This window comes from Octopus sinensis, linkage group LG6 (genome assembly GCF_006345805.1).
Source record: "Octopus sinensis linkage group LG6, ASM634580v1, whole genome shotgun sequence".
Classification (NCBI taxonomy): Eukaryota; Metazoa; Mollusca; class Cephalopoda; order Octopoda; family Octopodidae; genus Octopus; species Octopus sinensis.
The window spans coordinates 10,840,147-10,848,117 of NC_043002.1; the positions used below are offsets into that span (position 1 = coordinate 10,840,147).

Here is a 7,971-nt window from a genome sequence, read left to right on the forward strand (position 1 = left end):
ACTCAGTAGTTCGTTCATTTTTTTTTTTTTTTTAAGTTAAATTAAAATACATGAGCAGCAACAGTTCTCACATCGACAATGCTCTTCTCAATACGTGTGATGTACCAGTTTTTTATTATTATTATTATTATTATTATTATTATTATTATTATTATTATTATTATTGAGTGAGAGAGCAGTTCATGCCATCAAAGTGACACTGGGGTAAAATATACGAAGCCCAATATACCCATCATGACTACCCGTCTGATAAGGGTACACCAGGCACATGCATCACAACCATATGTGCGCGACATGGTGATCTCATATCAAGATAAACAGCACATGACCTTGCAGGTGGGGCCCAGTTAGAATTTTCTTCAGGTTGAGTAGCCCAACCCGCTCAAAAGGTCCCTGAATAAGGGTTGTTTAAGGATGCTGAAAGAACCACTCATATTTCCAGAGGTGAATTATTCAAACCCCAAAGAATCCTTCTCAACACATGACTATGATGCTCCCCCACTACTTCTGCTCGTGATCAGAGATGCACATATCGTCAGCCACTAAGGGACATGCGCAACTGGTTATGGTCAAACAACTGACAAGCAACTTATTATTATTATTATTATTATTATTATTATTATTATTATTATTATTATTATTATTATTATTATTATTATTATTATCGTCATCATCATCATCATTAATATATGTTTGACTTTTGCTTTTCATTTGTACAAGTTGACTCCAAGTCTCACCCAGAGAGTTCAAGGGACAACAAGTTAGAAGATCAAGTTGGTATTATGCCTCGGGTGTCATATATTTGGTTTTGTACTTAGTATTGTTCTAGTGAGTATTTAAGAAAACAAGGACATTATGAGTTTTTCTTTAAAATTTGATATTTCATAAACAGTATTTTACGTAGGATATGGGCAGTTCTCGTGAACACTATCTTTTGAATTTCTGCCATTTTGCGGTTTCCTGGTATCCGAGCTAGATACCAATCAGCCCCTTTCGCTATCATTATTAGGGCACCTATGAAAACAGGTATTGTTTTAGTCTTCAGGTTCCACGTTTTGCCAATTTCTTTTTCGAGGTCTTTATACTCTCTCAGTTTTTAGTAGATGTTGACATACATTTATGACGATTGGGACAGTCATATAGATAAAGCCGTATGATTTTGTCTGAAGTCTTTTACTATGATGCCTGGCCTATTCGCGTCTATCTTTCTGTAAGTTTGAACGGTAAAGTTCCAGACGATTGAGACGTTGTCATTTTCAAGTACTGGAGGTGGTTTGTGTTCCTACCGGTTTTTATCATGGAGTAGGTCCAGGTTTTTGCAAATTACCCAGTAAATATATTGTGCAGCTCTATCATGCCTGTTGAGATACTCTGTAGGCGCAAGAAGACTGCACATGGAGACAACATGATCAATGGTTTCATTTTGTTTTTTACAAACATGACATGTTGGGCTATTGCCTGGTAGCTCCTTGTACGTGGGCATTGATCTTGGCCTGCTATAATAAACCATTCTGTTTCTGATTCTAAGCCAGAAGCCTCTCAGCATTGAAGGGTAAAGGCTTTATCAACATCGGTATTATTAGCTCTCTCTGGGTATTTCCTATTCAGAGATTGTTCTTGCCATTTATCAGGAAGAATATCTAAAGCAGCAGTTTTGGATCAGGTTTTCATAAGCTTAGCTTTTTCTGTACTTCTTTCCAGTACGTGTAACTCTGCGATTTGCTGCATTTGGAATTCACTTAGATATTCCTGTGCATGTTTTGTTACTACGTATGATGTTTTCTTGTTTTTGTGCTTTAAGACAAGTTTTAACATCCAGTCATCAGAGTTTTTCAGGTATGTGTTTAGGCCAATTATGGCAATCTTCATTGTTAATTCCAACTGTAAAAGTCCACTGCCACCATATTTTCTTGGCAGGTAAAGTCGTTCTATATCTGCCTTGGGATGCTGCATTGTCAACAATTTTCATATTTTTCTGTCAAGATAACATATTTCAGTAATTGACCAGTTAATGATTTTGAAAATGTAAGTCACGAACAAGTATTGTTAAAGTATTGATCGCTTCGATCCTGTTTCTTGAATTCAGCGTTGCCTTGAGTATTGTCCTTACCCTACGATAATATTCTTTTCTGATCCTTTCCCTCATCATTGAATGTTTGATTCCATTTATCATTATCATTATTATTATTATTATTATTATTATTATTATTATTATTATTATTATTATTATTCAGTAGTTTTATTTTTATAGCGTGCTTTCACTTCACTACCGAGCGCAGCTCTGTGTGCCTTGGGTATGTGCTGTGATTTGTTGTGATGCTCTGATGGTTATTGTATGGAAAGTGTTCTGCGTAGGATGTGTGCAGTGCCTAGTAGTGCAATTTTCTGTATGTTATATGTGTTTGTAAGTCCTGGTGTTTTTGTTATGTATTTGTCTGAATATTTTTTTATCATGCCTAATGCACCTACTATGATAGGAATTGTTTCTGTTTTCAGGTTCCACATTCTAGTTACCTCTATTTCCAGGTCTTTGTATTTTGAGAGTTTCTCCATTTCTTTTAGAGACACGTTGTCATCTGCCGGTATTGATACATCAATTAGAAAGCATTTTTTTCTTCATGATCTCTGACAACTATATCTGGTCTGTTGGCCTTAATTTCTCTATCTGTGTGTATCGGCATATCCCAGAGTATGGTTGCTTTCTCGTTTTCTGTGACCTTTTCTGGTGTGTGCCTATACCATCTTTTTTCTGTTGTTATTCCATGTTGGCATAGCTTCCAATGTATGTAAGTTCCAACTCTGTCATGTCTGTGTGAATATATTCCTTCTTAGCCAGGACTGGGCAGCTAGAGATAATATGATTTATTGTTTCTTGTCCATCTCCACATATTCTGCAGTTACTTGTAATATTTCTTTTCATTACATGTTTTTGGTAATTTCTGGTGGGGAGGCTTTGGACTTGTGCTGCAATTAAAAATCCCTCTGTTTCTGCTTTGAGTCCTGAGCTTCTCAACCATTGCTGGGATTTTTCTTTGTCTATTTCTTTTGCGTTTAGTTTAGTGCAGTATTTACCATGAAGGGGTTTTTCTTGCCATCGTTTTATCATGGCTCGTTGCTGTTCTATTTTTAGTTTGGATTTCATTTGTTTTATAGCTTTTGTTGTTTCTTCATCATCTTCTTCTTCTTTGTGTTTATTAGGTGGTATGATTTCTTGTTTGTATTTGTCAGCTTCCTTAAATACTGAGAACAGTTTTTTTGTTTTGCTCGTGTTTTGCTGCTATCTGGATCATTTTCCCTTCCTTCTGAAGTAGGTATTTTTGCAGTCCTATGGTGGTTATTTTATAGTTTTCCATCTGTATAAGGCCTCTACCACCTTCTATACGTTGTATATATAGTCTTTCTATGTCAGATTTGGGTGATGCATCCTAGATCCTGTCAGTATTTTTCTTATTTTCCTATCTATTTTGGACAGTTCATTTCGTGTCCAGTTAAGGATATTGTAGCTGTAACTTATAACTGGGACAGCTAAAGTTTGATACCTATTATCTTGTTTTTAGCATTGAGCTCTGTTTTTAGTATTGATCTAACTCGTCTATAATATTCTTTTTTTATTTTCTCTTTCATTGTGTGTGTTGTGTCTTATCTAGTTCATGGATTCCTAAGTATTTGTAAGTTTGGCTTTGGTCTAATTCTTTTATTTCATTGGTTTTATCTAGTGTGATGTTGTTACTCTTAACTAGTTTTCCTCTTTTCAGGGTTACTTTGGCGCATTTTTCCTATCCAAATTTCATATCTATTTCTTTGGTAAATCCATGAACTGTCTTTAATAGTGTTTCCAGTTGTTTGTCATTTGCAGCGTTATAGTTAGGTCATCCATATATAAAAGGTGGCTGATCGTTTTGCCGTAACATTTATATCCGCATCCAGTTCTATTTAGCATATCAGATAGAGGTGACAGTGCCAAGCAGAAAAGAGTGGAGAGAGCGTGTCTCCCTGGAATATTCCTCTTCTAATGGGGATGTCTTTGGTTTTCATGAGTCCCTCTTTTGTTTGGAGGTGTAGGACTGTTTGCCATTTATTCATAGAGTGCTCTATGAATTTTATGATTGTTGGTGCTACTTTGTTAATGGCTAGTGTTTCGAGGATCCATGTGTGGGATCCATGTTATTATTATTATTATTATTATTATTATTATTATTATTATTATTATTATTACTATTATTATTATTATTATTATTATCATTATTATTATTATTAATCATTATCATTATTATTATTATTATTATTAATCATTATCATTATCATTATTATTATTATTATTATCATTATTATTATTAATCATTATTATTATCGTTATTATTATTATTATTATCAATATCATTATCATTATCATTATTAGTATTATTATCATCATTTATATACATATATAGACATATAATATATATATATATTACGGAGATGTACTTGCATAGCAAGTGATTTGATCTGAGATCGTGTGCTGGAACGAAAACAATTGCAGCGTGGAAGGTGTTTGTAAGCCATTTAAGAAACACACAAAGCCGTCCGATTCACTTCAACATTTAAGTTTACTTTGTCAAAATATTTTCGTCGCTAAAATCCGCGACCGTTTCACTGACAAAAGTCCGTGCTGCATCTCTCTCTCTCTCTCTCTCTCTCTCTCTCTCTCTATATATATATATATATATATATATATATATATAATATATATATATATATATATATATGAGTGTGTTTTGTGCTTCTTCCCCAATACCACCTGACAAGCGCTGTTAATTTGTTTGCGTCCCGCTGACTTCGCGGTAACGACCGAAGAGATAAACAGAATAAGTCTCAGACCTGATATAAACACTGAAGTCAATTTGCTCAACTAAAGCCATCAAGGCGTTGCCCCAGCTGGGCCTCAATTCAACGACTCAACTGGCGAAAGATAAATGAAGACACACACACACACACACACACTAATATGTATATACATCATATATATATATATATATATATATATATATATTATATATATATGTATATATATGTATATATATAAAACTGTATTCATATGTGTGCGTATGTAACTTGAAAGGAAATGTATTAATTAAATGATAATGATGAATAGTCTAAATATTGTTAATTATAGCAAAGGGCAGCTTCAACTTTGTTATTTATGAAAGTAATTATGTTGAGGAAACAAATGTACACGTTGTGATCAAACCTTGCATTGCTGGAGATAATAAGACATTATGAAGAAGTAAAGGTTGTTCACTGCAGAGTATAGCAGTCGGATCACGAAGTGGTATTTATTAGAGAAGGAAGGTGAGAAAAAAAAGGGAAGAAGGCTAAAGAGACAGGAAGAAGAAAGAAGAAGAAGAAGAAGGAGAAGAAGGAGGTGAAGAAGAAAAAGGAGGAGGAGAAGGAGAAGAAGGAGGAGGAGAAGGAGGAGAAGAAGAAGGTGGAGGAGGAGGAAAATCAGAAGAAGAATAGGAGGAGGAGGTGGAGGAGGGTGTGAAGGTGGAGGAGGTTGGAAAGGAGAAGTAGAAGGGGAGGTGGAGGAGGTGGAGGAGGAGGTGAAGTCGGAGGAGGTTGGAAAGGAGAAGAAGAAGAAGGGGCGATGGAGGAGGTGTGGGAGGAGGAGAGAAGAAGGAGGAGGAGGAGATGCTGGTGGTGGCGGAGGAGGAGGAAGTGGAGGAGAAGTAGGAGGAGAAGAAAAAGAAGGAGAAGAAGAGGAAGATGAAGAATGAGGAAGAGTAGAAGAAGAAGAAGAAGAAGAAGAAGAAGAAGAAGGGGCCTTTCATGGGTTAAAAGGGGAAATGGAGTTAGATTCTGAAATGGTAAATGAACGATATTCTAGCGGTCGGGATTTTTGCAGATGGAAACTGCAGGTTTAAAAGATATAATTACATATGAAAGAAAAAAAAACTGATGTTTTATAAAGAAAACGTTAGGAAACTACAGAGAGGCTGGGAAGTGAAAGGGACGGAGTAAATGTTAGCATAAAAGAAAATTCGGTGAACAGAGAAAACTTGGAAAATCCAAGATGTCGGGTATGTTTTAAGGAAAAATTAACATTAAAATTACATTAGGAGCTCTAAACGAAAAATAATGTTACCATTGTAAAAATGAGTCATCGTAAATTAGGAAGGTAGTATATTGGATGAAGGATTTTCAAGGTAAAACGGAAAATAAAATACAACTCGTAAGTTTATTCTGAAAGAACATAAAAACATTGTTAAATAAACTGTAAAGTCATGTTACTGAGAACAAAATTGATTCGTAAAGATCAGAGAGTGAAAAAAAATCGGTAATATGATTATGTTGAACTGTTAAAGAAATTAAAGGACGAAGAGTACAGTTAAGGTATAATATATAAAGAAGTTATTGAATAAGTACTGGATAATAGAGACATGATAAGTAAAGGCCTATAGAAGGTGGTGTAGTGTTTAAATATAGAGAAATGTTCGCTCAATAAAAGCTGTCAGATATCTTCAATATTACTCTTTACTCTTTTACTTGTTTCAGTCATTTGACTGCGGCCATGCTGGAGCACCGCCTTAGTCGAGCAAATCGACCCCGGGGACTTATTCTTTGTAAGCCCCGTTATTTATTCTATCGGTCTCTTTCGCCGAACCGCTAAGTGACGGGGACGTAAACACACCAGCATCGGTTTGTCAAGCAATGCTAGGGGGACAAACACAGACACACAAACACATACACACACATACATATAGATTATACATATACGACAGGCTTCTTTCAGTTTCCGTCTACCAAATCCACTCACAAGGCATTGGTCGGCCCGGGGCTATAGCAGAAGACACTTGCCCAAAATGCCACGCAGTGGGACTGAACCCGGAACCATGTGGTTGGTTAGCAAGCTACTTACCACACAGCCACTCCTGCACCTAGTATGGGGATATAGTGAAGCGAAGGTCTCTGATATATTTTGTGTTACCTAAATAAGGGATGAAGCTCTTCTTAAATATAGTTTGAGGCTCTGGGTTTATAATATAGATGGGATTCCGGGGAGCTGTACTAATACGATGAAATTCCTTTGTTATATTTGGTAGATTACCTTTAGTATATACATTACATGTGTAATCTCTCGACCGTAAATTCTATGGTCTTTTGCTGCCAGCATATAATAACTCAGCTCTCCTTCTTTCACTCTCCTTGTTCTTCTTCTCGTTCCTCTTCCTTGTCTTATCCTACTTTCTTCTCCGTAATTTTGTTTTTATTCTCTCTCTCTCTCTCTTTCTCTCTCGTTCTCCTTTTCAGCTTTTTGATCTCTCATTCATCTTATTCCTTTTTTCTCAATCTTCTCCCACTTCTTCCTTTCTTCTTTTTAACTTCTTCGCTTTTTGAGACATTTCATTGAAAGTGGCTTCCACTTCATAACGAAGCTTTCATTATGTACATACATATATGTGCGTGCGTGCACTCGGGCGTTTCTGCGTGTGTGTATGTATAAAACCATATATATATATATATATATATATATATATATATATATATATATATATATATATATATAAATTACTGGCATAAGTTTAACATTAACACATGTTAGGATAACGAATATTTAATACATATGAAGTGTTTTAATTATTAACTTTTGGGTTATGAAATGGTGTAATTGACTCGGAATTAGATATGTCCTTAGTTACGTTATGTTCAAACGAGTTTGTTTTGTTTTGGAAAGGATAGAATACAAGAGCTCTCACATTTATATCAATAACTATATAAGTCTAATGGGAATATTATCTGTATGGACTTCAAAGACTAGGTTGCTTATTGGGTAGACAATTCAGGAATTAGTTTTAGGTTTGCTTACATAATTTATTTACTGTTACTGCTTTTGCACCTAGGGTAAATGCGTCTCTTTGGAGTAGTTCAATTGATAATGCTAGTGTTTAAACCTCTCTAGAATTAAAATTAAATGACTGTGGTGATATCTGAGGT

At 35.2% G+C, this 7,971-nt stretch overlaps 2 long non-coding RNA genes across 2 annotated transcripts in view; one reads left to right on the top strand and one right to left on the bottom strand.

The window, feature by feature from the left end:
* Positions 1-688: 688 nt before the first annotated feature.
* The window catches only part of LOC118763704, a 12,761-nt gene continuing 5,478 nt past the window's right edge, over positions 689-7,971 (bottom strand). Inside the window, exons 2-3 of the long non-coding RNA XR_004999460.1 lie at positions 1,740-1,749; positions 689-825 (exon numbers count right to left, since the gene is read on the bottom strand). This is a non-coding gene — a long non-coding RNA (uncharacterized LOC118763704). The remainder of the gene's footprint in view (positions 826-1,739; positions 1,750-7,971) is intronic.
* LOC118763703 overlaps positions 704-7,971 on the top strand; it is a 21,866-nt gene continuing 14,598 nt past the window's right edge. Inside the window, exon 1 of the long non-coding RNA XR_004999459.1 lies at positions 704-832. This is a non-coding gene — a long non-coding RNA (uncharacterized LOC118763703). The remainder of the gene's footprint in view (positions 833-7,971) is intronic.